The sequence below is a fragment of the Budorcas taxicolor genome, chromosome 15 (genome assembly GCF_023091745.1).
Source record: "Budorcas taxicolor isolate Tak-1 chromosome 15, Takin1.1, whole genome shotgun sequence".
Taxonomy (NCBI): domain Eukaryota; kingdom Metazoa; phylum Chordata; class Mammalia; order Artiodactyla; family Bovidae; genus Budorcas; species Budorcas taxicolor.
Genome location: NC_068924.1, coordinates 5,354,094 through 5,366,638, shown reverse-complemented (window position 1 = coordinate 5,366,638; position 12,545 = coordinate 5,354,094). Strand labels below are relative to the sequence as shown.

At 39.3% G+C, this 12,545-nt stretch overlaps 1 pseudogene; it reads right to left on the bottom strand.

Moving 5' to 3' along the window:
• Positions 1-2,178: 2,178 nt before the first annotated feature.
• LOC128060598 (stromelysin-2-like) lies at positions 2,179-5,752 on the bottom strand (annotated as a pseudogene).
• Positions 5,753-12,545: the final 6,793 nt, after the last annotated feature.

Genomic DNA, 12,545 nt, shown 5'->3' with positions numbered 1-12,545 from the left:
TCGAACCATTTCATCCTCTGCTGCCTTCTTCTCCTTTTACCTTCAAGAACTTATCTGGGTTCCCCGCATACTTCTGAGCTCACTCAGGTTGTATTCACTTTCTTTTCTGCCTCATTATCACCATCCTATTGACAACTGCCAATCTATTCACAACCCCAACTTCCCTCCATCTCCCCAACACTAAAACTATTTGATCCCTTCCTGAAGGATCACCTTTTCTAATTTCCAGGACCAGTATTGACCAGACGTAGGAATCACTGAAACCTCTTCTGCACCTTTGAGCATTCTTCTCAATTCACCATAGTGCTGGTCTTGTCCTCCCATGGGAGTCCAAGTCTCCAATAGTCCTTGACTACAGTTTCCTCCTCCTCCTCCTCCCCTCCACCTCCTTGGGGACCCCAGACTTCTTATCAATCTGCTTTTTAGGAACTGCCTGTCTCATTTCCCTCTTTCTATCCAATCCCATTTCCCCCCATGTGGTACTAAATCGCAGTTTGGGAAGCAATTGGACCCAAGAGAAACAGGCCATCAATAAAATGCGCCGGAGGTCCATTTACTGCTTTGCATATGTTCAGGCCAAGTTATCCTGTGGCAAGATCAATAGCCCTATGGGCTGAGCCTTATGATGTCAAGCCTTGGCAGCTCCCTCCAGATTCCTTAGAAGCAAGCACGCTTTTTGCTTTCTCATCTGTTCATTACCAGCAATCAAATTTTGTCTTTTTTGAGTGTATGGAAGGGCTATAATTTATTTACAAATAATATTTAATATAGGCAATGGCAGCCTGCAGCAGAAAGCCAGACAGACTCTTCTCATCTCTCCTTGGAATAGCAGAGCATGGCCAACAAGGAGGTGCTGGAGGAGAAAGAAAAGCAGATACTAGCAGACCTGGTTCACGCTCAGTTGCATTTTTATTCCAAAACAGTGACTTGAAATGGCTATGACATGAGGAAGTATCCTTTGATTTTATGTGCAAGTGTGAAACAGTGGAGGCTTCCCAGGTGGCACAGCAGTAAAGAATTCACTTGCCAGTGCAGGAGATGCAAGAGACACCAGTTTGATCACTGTGTCAGAAAGATCCCCTGGAGTAGGAAATGGTAACCCACTCTAGTATTCTTGCCTGGAAAACTCCATGGACAGAGGAGACTGGTGGGCTATAGTCATGAGGTCCCAAAGAGTCAGACATGATTGAGCATGCATGCAGGGCTCAGGATGAAACAGTGACTTGGAAATTATTCAAGAAAAAAGTTTAAGCTCAATTTGCATAAGTTGGAAAGTGGAATTTTTCAAGAGTTTAGAATAAAAAGATGCAAGCTTGAGTTAATTGAAAAGTGTTTTGTGTTTCCTCTTCAGTTTGACACCATAAAATTCCCTAAAGTGTCCCCACTGGCAATGAAATGAGTGTCCTCTTACCAAATGCCTGTTACACAGCATTAATCTTCAGCTCAACTCCAGGAAAGTCATCAGCTATTAGTCTGGGAAAACTTTGCTCCATGGACTAGCTATTTTCATCAAATCCGTACCAAATGAAAGAAACACAGTTCAACATTATGCAGAGGCCCCATTGCAAAAGTATGATGTCATATTAATGTCCCAGTGTGAAATCCTGGATAAAATTCTAAAATGGTGTAAGGAAGTGTTAAATATTTTTTTGACTATAAAAATATGTGACTTTCTTGGGCTTAAAAGTTTAGTACATAAAACAATACTTTGCCCAGATACGAGGACATCATGCTCTTCTATAGAGGGACCACACACTATGTCTGAGGTCAATTTTCTAAGTCTAGACACACGGAGCCTAAGTGTCTTTTTGCTTCAGATGCTTGAGGACTGTATATACAAATGATGCAAAGTGAATTAAATCATTGGCTAAAGTAAACTTTCAGTTCTGTATCACGCTTGCTCTTCAGCCTGATACACCTGGGCTTCCTATAATGGCGCATTGTCTGGGCCTCAGCTGGTCTCTGCTGATGCCTTTTGGTGTCTGGATATATGATCCAAGGATCAGCCATTCTGAGATTCTTTGGTTATATCTGGGAAGTTGAATGATTATAAGCTGTCTTCTTGATAATCAGAAAATTTGAAATTAGATTGTGGGAGTAGGAGATATCCTTAAAGAAAAAAAAAAAAAAATTTCCCAATTAGGCTTCATATGAAGTCATTCCTATTGCTACTTACCTCTAGTGTTTGTCCTCTACAAAGAAGCGTCTTTTCTTCTTTTCCTTATCAGAAATAGCTACGTCAGTTTTCTTTATGGTTGGAGGAAAACCCAGGGTGTGGATGCCTCTTAGATAACCTGCTTGCATCTCAACTCTTCTGACAGCCCAGAACTCATTGCCTATTGAAAAGAGAAGCCCAAGAAAATTTGAGTGAAGTTTTTTGGTTTTAGAAATGCTTTTAGAGCACTGTTGTGGAAAACAGAAGTCTTGGTTTTATTTCAATCAATTCATAGGTGGTATTTAGTCCCTGAATGAAGGTATGAATGAATGAGTGAAAAAATAAATGAGTAGATAACTCTGGTTCACTCCCTTTCTGGGTCTTAACATTTATTACCAATAAATTACAGTGACCAGTACTAGTTATTTTGTCTAATTGCTGATGACTTCTTAATCTAAATTTCCAACCTAGAAGTCTCTCCCAAGCTTCACATCAGTAAGTCAGTCACTTACAGTACACATTGCTGCTCCTGCAACAAATTCTGTGCAGATGCCCAGGGAGCATTGTAATCACAGTTAATCTTGGTCATTGTGTTAAAATTTAGTAAAGTTGTTTAGAAACAATTTGGAATGAGGGGAAGCTCCTAAACTAGAGACACTGGCATGTTTATTTGAACAGGTGAACTAGAAATTTATTTTCTGGCCTTTTTTTCTGATCTTTATTTTTAAAAGAAAAGAAGCCAGATGGTAAGAAAAGAAATCCCAGGGCACATTTTAGGGTCAAACCTGATTCAGTGTAATTGATTTTTCCTTAATCATCTGTAGTAAAAGGAAAGAGAAACACTGTTGACATGCTCATTCTAAAACCTCCACAAATTCCTAAGCTGTGAAAATAAGATTAAATGATGCTTCAACATTGTGCTTGCTGACAGCAAAGAAGAAAATACAGCTTCTTTCCTTTCAGCATTTCTGAAATGCTGTCAGAAATGCTGACAGCAAACAACTTTATTCATAAAGTTCTTCAACAATGATTGAAACAAAGAGTGCTTCCAGTGGTTACCATCAAATAATCAGAAATTCCAGTTCTTAGGATGTTCCATTTAGTGCTCATTCTAGATAATCAGGTCACTCTTGGATTGTGTCGGACATTATTCCTGAAATCATCCAGAGATGTTTATGACTCGCCTGCTGCGTCTTCAGCCCATGGTTCATCATCATCAAAGCGCACATCTCCATACAAACAAGGCCCTGGCGGAGAGGTGTGACCCGAAACTTCTCCAGGTACATCAAAATGATCAGTCTCCAAGTTCTAGGAGAGGAAAAATACTGATGGAAATATAGGCAATCAGAATTTCTTTATGCCCTTTTTCAATAAGACAACACCAGATCAATGAAAACATTTTATTTTATTTATTACCTTTGAGTGCAAAGTCATTATGTCAGCCTCTCCTTCATAAATCCTGAAGAACCTAAGTGGCGTCACCTCCTCCCAGAACCGTCAGAGCTTTCTCAGTGGCAGAATCAATACATCTCTAGGCAAATTCAGTGTATAATTCACAATTCCATATGAAAAAAAAGTTGAGTGTACTATTTCTCCTGTGACAGTAATTTATAAAATCTCAGTATTATGTCTAAAATCTCTTTGGACCCATTGCTTGTGAGATGAGTTTTCCTCCGACGAGTTTTCCTCCATCTCTTTGGGCTTACCAGGAAAGACGCAGAAGTGACCGATGCCAGGAATCCCAGCTCTGGGCTTGTGTGTCACTTCCAGGGTGTCAGAGTCCAGCTTCTCTGTCACTTCCCACCCCAGGAACCTCTGGATTTCTTGTATTTTTTTAAAACCACAAGAACACTGTCTTTTCCTCTAATAAATTCTTTCACATAGTTTTCAGGATTGTAGTATCTTTCCAGATATTGTTAATGGAACAAGTATAGTTTTAAGGTAATTTTTATGATTTTTAGTCATTTCCCCAAATTTCACAATTTATTTTAGTCTTTAGTTTATTGAAACAAGTTAGTATGAAACAATGTTGTTTTTGATGAAGACCCCTAATTAATATTTTATTTTTCTGCTACTTTTACATTTTATTGCAATTTAGTTTGTTCAGTTCAGTTCAGTTCAGTCACTCAGTCATGTTCGACTCTTTGCGATCCCATGGACGGCAGCAAGGCAGGCTTCCCTGTCCATCACCATCTCCTGGAATTTCCACAGACTCATGTCCATTGACTCATCCAACCATCTCATCCTCTGTCATCCCCTTCTCCTACCCTCAATCTTTCTCAGAATCAGGGTCTTTTCCAATGAGTCAGTTCTTTGCATCAGATGCCCAAAGTATTGGAGTTTTAGCTTCAGCATCAGACCTTCCAATGAATATTCAGGACTGATCTCCTTTAGGATGGACTGGTTGGACCTCCTTGCAGTCCAAGGGACTCTCAAGAGTCTTCTCCAACACCACAGTTCAAAAGCATCAGTTCTTCAATGCTCAGCTTTCTTTACAGTCCAACTCTCACATCCATACATGACTACTGGAAAAACCATAGCTTTGACTAGATGGACCTCTGTCGGTAAAGTAATGTCTCTGCTTTTTAATATGCTGTCAAGTTGGTCATAGTTTTTCATCCAAGGAGCAAGTGTCTTATAATTTCATGGCTGCAGTCACCATCTGTACTGATTTTGGAGCCCAAGAAAATAGTCTGTCACTGTTTCCATTGTTTCCCCATCTATTTTCCATGAAGTAAAGAGCCTGGAAACTTGAATTTAAATATTCAGATCCAGCCTGCTTGAAGAAAAAGAAACCATCCTCTTGCTTTTTAAAAATCTTTTCATCTTTTCCTTCTCCCCAAGTACAAAAGGGGAAATTGGATTTAGATTTGTAATGGGAAACTATTTAAAATATTATCCACCTAACCTCTCACTTTTGCATTTCTCTCTCTTTTTCCTCAACCAATCATAATGTTTTTCACATACCAAGTCCATATAACTGTCTTATCAAACTAACTTATTAATACAAAATAGTATAGAATTATACTTTTCTCTCACTAAAGATGAATTAACTCTACTCTATCTGAAGTATGTAACTTCAAAGTGACAGCAGACTAAATTAATGAGTGTGCAGGAATGATCCTCTGAGTACCACATGCCACTTCTACCCTATTTGAAGTAGATTGGACAAGATGTGATTTCTAGAAACTGGAGGCTCTGAGAGCCCCATGCGAGAGCTGGAGAGAAGCTTGGGTACTCACTGAACCAGTGAAGTCAACCTGTGTCTTAATGCAGCCAAGGAGTTTGCTCTACACAATGAAGTAAAATGGACACTAGCTGAAAATCAGAGGTAGGCGGAGCTGACACCCAGACTTAGAGAAAGTCAAATGGACTATGAACAAGTATATCACTTCTGTGGGCCATTGTTTTGCCGTCTGTATAAAAGGCAGTGAATATGACATCATTCACCTGGCTATCATATGTGTTTTATGCTGGTGTATATTATTCACTCCAATATATTTACTAGAAGAAGCTTGCTGGCCTGAAATATATCTGACAATGTTCTCAGGTACTTATTGGCAAGCTCTGAGGTGCTTCATCTCTATTTGAGTCATAATTTTATTGGTGTTTACATATCCTGTTGGTGGATCTTATTACATAGTAATGATGCAATGAAAGTTAGTTATATTAAGAGCTATTATTATAACCGGTACATATCTTGGGCGTAATGTTAGTGTGTAAATTTAAAACATCACATCTGGAAGAAACTAATGACTTGGGACGAGAAGAATCCTGCGTTTAAGTTATTCATTACTTACTAAACTTACTGGAGTGTGTGTATACATTCAGCCAAGTATGCAATTATTTCTCAAAAAACGGTGAAACCTTTCTAAGTCTAGAGCTATTACTGTATGCCAGGCCCTAAATATATGTTATTTCTAATCTGTAGAACAACCTTACAGAGTAGAGACTAGGATCAAAAAATTAAGTAATAAACTCAAGCTCAGGGGTAAGTGATTATGCAAAATTAAATGGTTAAGTGATTACCCCAAATTCTAACTATTGCAACTCAGATGTTTACCAAAAGCTTCTTGGTTTGAAACTTGGCTCTCCCCCAACTTTTTTCTCTCATATTTTGACACTGTTTATTTTTCTCGTTTTTGAAACTGACCCCAATTTTACCTTTGATTTACTTCTTTAGTTTTGTTCTTTTTCCCCTGACTGTCTGATCATATGGGCTTCCGTTGTGGCTCAGCTGGCAAAGAATCCACCTGCAATGTGAGAGACCTGGGTTTGATTCCTGGGTTGGGAAGATCCCCTGGAGAAGGGAAAGCCTACCCACTCCAGTACTCTGGCCTGGAGAAAACCATGGACTAAACGGGTCTCAAAGAGTTGGACACGACTGGACAACTTTCTCTTCACTTAACTTCATCTGGCCATTACAGCTCATTCAGCCTCTTCTGATCTGTGCCTATTTGCTTTGTCACCTGAAGCTCGTGGCCTGTGCTGCACAGATGTAAAGCCATACAGACAGAAATATAGTCCATCACATCCTGTAACTAAGACTGAGAAATGTATAACAAATTCTTACTTACAGGTGCCCAGTTATTGGGTAAGCTATCAATTTCAACATCCGACAACCTAAGATTATAGATATAAACACTTGACCCTGGGTATGGCATGATTACAATATTTTGCAACTTCTTTCATTGGAAACTCTTGGTTTTATTTTAGGTTGGGTAATTGGGCTAAGTCACAGAATGAAAACAGATGAGAAGCTCACTTCCTTTTCCATGACTTTAATACCAATTTAACTGCTTAGAATGGAAGCAGTTTATTGCTGAATTTTTACCTATTTTATTTCTCTCCTAATTAACTAAATGTTTAGGTTACCAGTCCTTACCATAAAAAAGACTATCAGCTGAAGCAGGCAAACATGTCAATGTAGGGGTTAGACATATCTCAGAATTATGGCTTCAGTGCTCATTTTAAATACAAGAAATTATGATTATATATTGTAACCTAAATCATTCACTATTATTAGTAGTAGGTGGATACATAAGTAATGTTACTATGTTTTCTATTTGAATTAGAGTTCATTTGAGAATGGTTCATTGTTGTGGTTGACTTTTTTGCTAGGGAGAAGTTTGTTAGGGAGGAGAGTGATACTGATAAAGAAATATGGCCTGAGGAGAATGTGGCAAAGAAAAGCCAGTTATTAATATTCAACATTTTGTATACATGAGAAGCTCTAAGCTAAGTGATTTAGCTTTGCCCATCTTCATGAAACTCTTAAGAGTTAGTATTATTTTCCCTTTATCATAGATAGAAAGCTAAAATCCAGAAAGTCAAAATCAACCGTATTTACAGAGCAACTCTGTAGGAATGGCCAGAAAACTAGCAGAAGATTTTCCACAACTAAAGACATAAGGAAGGAATGAAAATGGGATGGGTGGGAGAGGAGAGATGGAGTATAGTCAGGACCCACACCTCTGGGCTTGTAACAGAGGGAATGTCTAAATTGTAGAGTTCCTCCTCGAAGAATGAAGGGTCCAGGACCCAAATTGGACTTCTCAGCCCAGAAGCCCCACACTGAGCAGACAAGCCTCCAAAACACCTGGCTTTGAACACTAGTGGGGTTTATGTTTGGGAGAACCAAGGACTATGGAAAGCAGAGACTCTGCTTTTAAAGGGCATGTGCAAAACGTCACATACTCCAAGTCCCAGTTCAGTTTGAAAGGAGCCTGAGTCAGATCAACTTGCTGACCTTGGAGAGTCTCCTGGAGAAGTAAGAGGCAACAGGGATCCTGCTGGAAATAGAGATGCTAGAAGCACTCATTTCGGAGGGCTCATTCTACTCTGAAGCACTGTCACCAGCAAGTGCAGTTTTGGGATACTCCCTCCTGTCCATTAGCACTAGGGAACCATTCCTTCCTACCATGGGCTGGGCCCCAGAGGAAGCTGACTTAACCTTCTAGTTACCCATAGGCACTTCAGGAGGCATCACTTCAAAGCCAACCAGGCCTGGGGCAGCCCAGCCTACCAGGATGACCACCATGGTTGACCCTACCACTACAGAAATGCACACAGAGTCCACGTGGGAGGTATCCGTAGAATATATAGCTCTATAACCAGAGGGGAATATGCTCCTAGGATGGATAGGACTTCTCCCATATAAGCCAAGTCTCCAAGGTCCAGATGTGTCACTGACCTACCTCATTCACAGAAATAAGCACAGCTAATTGGGCAAAGTGAGGAGACATTAAATGTTGTAAATGATAGGACAGGAAAAAACCTCAGAGAAAAGAACTAAAGGAAGTGGAAATAAGTAACGTACCTGATAAACAGTTCAAGGTAGTGACTGTAAAGAGGCTCCTCAAACTTGGAAGAAAACGGATGAAATCAGCAATGTTAGAAAATACTAAGAAGAGCCAAACAGAAGTGAAGATTCCAATAACTGAAATAAAAAATACTCTGGAAAAAAATCAACAGTAGTTTAGATGGTATAGAGGAACAAATCAGCAATTTGAAAGACATAGCAGTAGAAATCACCTAAATTGAATAGAAAAAGGGAATGACAGAATTTTGAAAAATTAAGATAGTTTAATAGACCCCTGGGACAGCAAGCATACTCAATTTGTTTTAAAGAGATTCCAGAAGAAGAAAAAGAGAAAGGGGTAGAGAACTTATTTGAAGAAAAAAATAGCTGAAAGCATCCCTAACCAGGGGAAGAATATAGACATTCAAGGTAAGGAAGCACAAAGATTCCCAAATAAGATTCACTAAGTGATGGGGGAAAAAGCCTACAACTAAGAACACTCTACCCAGTAAAGTTATCGTTTAGATTTGGAAAAAAGATAAATATCATTATAGACAAGAATAAGTTAAAAGAGTTCAACACTACTAAACTGACTTTACAAGAAATATTAAAAGAACTTCTCTAAGTAGAAAAGTAAAGGCAACAGCTAGAAATATAGAAATTATAAAAGGAAAAATCTCACTGGTAAAGTCAAACATACAGTAAATGTGGTAGATTAATCATTTAAAAACCAGTATGAAGGTTAAAAGACAAAAATAGTAAAATGATTTATATCCACAAACAGTAGTTAAAGGACACCAAAAATATATAAAATATAATGACAAAAACATTAAACATGAGTTTGGGGGTAAGAATGTAGGATGGTTAGAATTCATTGGCATTTCATCTTGTAAAATCACCAACTTTATATATATATATAGTATGAGTATATATGAGTACACTATATATATATATATAGTATGAGTATATATATATAGTATATAGTAAGAGCCTCATGGTAACCACAACCTGATGAACTATAATAGATACACACATAAAAGAGGGAAAAAAATCCCAGTATAATACCAAATATAGTTATTAAATCACAGGGAAGAAAGATAAAAAAAGAATAAACAACCTTAAAACAATTAACAAAATAACAATAGATACATATATATCAATAATGACTTTAAATGTAAATGAAAGGAATGCCCCAGGCAAAAGACAAAGAATGGCTGAATGAATACAAAAACAAAACCCACACATATGCTGTCTGCAAGAGACTCATTTCAGATATGAAAACACAGACAGCCTAAATGTGAGAGAATGAAAAAAGGTATTACATGCAAACAGAAACAAAAAGAAAGCTAAGGGACCAATGCTGCTGCTGCTGCTGCTGCTAAGTCGCTTCAGTCGTGTCCGACTCTGTGCGACCCCATAGATGGCAGCCCACCAGGCTCCACCATCCCTGGGATTCTCCAGGCAAGAACACTGGAGTGGGTTGCCATTTCCTTCTCCAATGCATGAAAGTGAAAGTGAAGTCACTGAGTCGTGTCCAACTCTTAGCGACCCCATGGACTGAAGCTTACCAGGCTCCTCCATCCATGGGATTTTCCAGGCAAGAGTACTGGAGTGGGGTGCCATTGCCTTCTCCACCTTATATCAGACAAAATAGATTTCAAAATAAAGACTGTAACAAGAGAGAATGACATTATATAACAGTCAAGGGATCAATCCAAGAAAAAGAACAATTGTAAATTGTTGGGAGCCACGTTAGGCATTACTGTCAAAATGGAGGCATGGCCCCAGACCCCTCTCCTCATTCCACAGGCATGGTCCCAGGATGAAGGAGTTAGGCTTTGTAATTCTGACTTGTCTTTTCCTTTCCTCAGCTGAGTTGACTGAAAAGGAATATTAAGGTGTTTATTGTTCTTGAGAGGAGCATGAGAAGGCACAAAGCCTTCTGCAGCTGTGCTCAGAAAATAATTCATAAAGTTAATCATTGACATTTGTTCAAGGACTTTTACAAAAGAGTGTTCCAGGATGAGCACATAGGCCATAGCTTGAGGCCTTGGGAGGGATTGCTATCTGAAGCCTATTTGTGAGGGAAATGTTTATAACAAAGGAGTTTACTGAATTTAAAGCTTAGAAATAATTGAAATAGTTAGAAGTTAAAGATTTAAGGAATGTTATAAAGTTAGCATATTTTACTATAGCTTATAGAAGTTAGGAATTTTTAGAGACACTATAGCTAGAAGCCTTTTTAAGAGATAGTGAGCTCAGGATGTTACTGGCAAACAGGATTTAGGAAGATACTAGTAAACTGAGGAATGTAGCATGAGTTACAATGTAATCACAAGTTATCACTAGGACACATTAGAGGAGGTAGATAATAGATGATAAGGCTGATTCTGAGAGAATCACTGAAGCAGGAACTCTGTTTGAAGAGCAACATGATTTATGAGATAAGAAATCTGGGAGAGGGGGAACTGAAAATGTCAAACCTCTGACCTAATGTTTTTGTAAAAGTATAAAAGAGAATCTTAAACTTGAAATAAATAGGCAGTCCAAGAAAAATGAGAGGCTGTCTCATTACTCGCCAGCACCGTTCATCTCTTCAGATTGAATCCCTGGCTGCTGGGGCTGGACTCCAGCAGTGAATATATATGCAACCCATAAAGAAACACCTAAATACATAAAGGAAATTTTAACAAACATAAAGGGAGAAATAGTAGGAGATTTTAACACCACACTTACAGAAAATCAATAAAGAAACACTTGCCTTAAACAGCATAATATACTACATTGACTTAACAAATATATAAAGAAGTTTCCTCCAAAACTTCTTTCTAGGTGGCTCAGATGGCAAAGAATCTGCGTGCAATGCAGGAGACCTGGGTTTGATCCCTGGGTTGGGAAGCCCTTGGAGAAGGGAACAGCTATCCACTCCAGTATTCTGGCCTGGAGTATTCAACGGTCCATGGAGTTACAAAGAATTGGATGTGACTGAATGACTTTCGCTTTCACTTTTGGGCTTTGAATCCACCTGCAGTGCAGGAGACCCCGGTTCAATTCCTGGGTTGGGAAGATCACTGGAGAGCGAGGGCTACCTCTCCAGTATTCTTGGTATTCCCTTGTGGCTCAGCTGGTAAAGAACCCACTTGCAATGCAGGAGACCTGGGTTTGATCCCTGGGTTGGGAAGATCCTCTGGAGAAGGGAAAGGCTACTCACTCCAAAATTCTGGCCAGGAGAATTCCATGGACTGTATAGTCCATGGGGTAGCAGGGAATTGGACATGACTAAGCAACTAGGCCATGCCATGTGAGGTCACCCAAGACGGACGGGTCATGGTGGAGAGGTCTGACAGAATGTGGTCCACTGGAGAAGGGAATGGCAAACCACTTCAGTATTCTTGTCTTGAGAACCCCATGAACAGTATGGAAAGGCAAAAAGATAGCACACTGCAAGATGAACTCCTAGGTCAGTAGGTGCCCATTATGATACTGGAGATCAGTGGAGAAATAAGAAAGAATGAAGGGATGGTGCCAAAGCAAAAACAACACCCAGTTGTGGATGTGACTGGTGATAGAAGCAAGGTCCGATGCTGTAAAGAGCAATATTGCATAGGAACCTGGAAAGTTAGGTCCATGAATCAATGCAAATTGGAAGTGGTCAAACAGGAGATGGGAAGAGTGAATGTCAACATTCTAGGAATCAGTGAACTAAAATGGACTGGAATGGGTGAATTTAACTAAGAGGACGATTTCATCTACTACTCTGGGTAGGAATCCCTTAGAAGAAATGGAGTAGCCATCATGGTCAACAAAAGAGTCCAAAATGCAGTACTTGGATGCAATCTCAAAAATGACAGAATGATCTCTGTTTGTTTCCAAAGCAAACCATTCAATATCACGGTAATCCAAGTCTATACCCCGACCAGTAACACTGAAGAAGCTGAAGTTGAATGGTTCTATGAAGACCCACAAGACCTTTTAGAACTAACTTCCAAAAAAGATGTCTTTTTCATCACAGGGGACTGGAATGCAAAAGTAGGAAGTCAGGAAACACCTGGAGTAACAGGCAAATGAGGCCTTGGAGTACAAAATGAA